The sequence below is a fragment of the Nanorana parkeri genome, unplaced genomic scaffold (assembly GCF_000935625.1).
Source record: "Nanorana parkeri isolate BGI_ZX_2015 unplaced genomic scaffold, ASM93562v1 scaffold981, whole genome shotgun sequence".
Lineage (NCBI taxonomy): Eukaryota > Metazoa > Chordata > Amphibia > Anura > Dicroglossidae > Nanorana > Nanorana parkeri.
This window is the reverse complement of record NW_017307249.1, coordinates 455,228-455,793: the sequence shown is the minus strand read 5'-3', so window position 1 is coordinate 455,793 and position 566 is coordinate 455,228.

Here is a 566-nt window from a genome sequence, read left to right as displayed (position 1 = left end):
TTCCCCCATTCCCCCCCCCCCCCTCCCAACTTTGCACAGCAAATTTACTGTATGCCTCAATTATTAGAGAGGACGGGGTCGCTCTGCAACTCACCAATAGTGTTGACATTGAAATCTGGAGTAAACTGAAATTGAATAAATTTCAAATTGCATTTTTAAAGGTGCCGTGCAGAGAGAAGAGGAGAGGAGGGGAGAGGGAGAGGAGGGAAGAGAAGAGGAGGAGGAGAGGAGGAAAGAGGAGAGGAGGGGGAGAGGAGGGAAGAGAAGAGGAGGAGGAGAGGAGGAAAGAGGAGAGGAGGGGAGAGGGAGAGGAGGGAAGAGAAGAGGGGAGAGGGAGAGGAGGCAAGAGAAGAGGAGAGGGAGAGGAGGCAAGAGGAGAGGAGGGGAGAGGGAGAGGAGAGGAGGCAAGAGAAGAGGAGGGGGAGAGGGAGAGGAGGCAAGAGAAGAGGGGAGGAGGGGGAGAGGGAGAGGAGGCAAGAGAAGAGGAGAGGAGGGGAGAGGGAGAGGAGGCAAGAGAAGAGGAGAGGAGGGGAGAGGGAGAGGAGGCAAGAGAAGAGGAGAGGAGG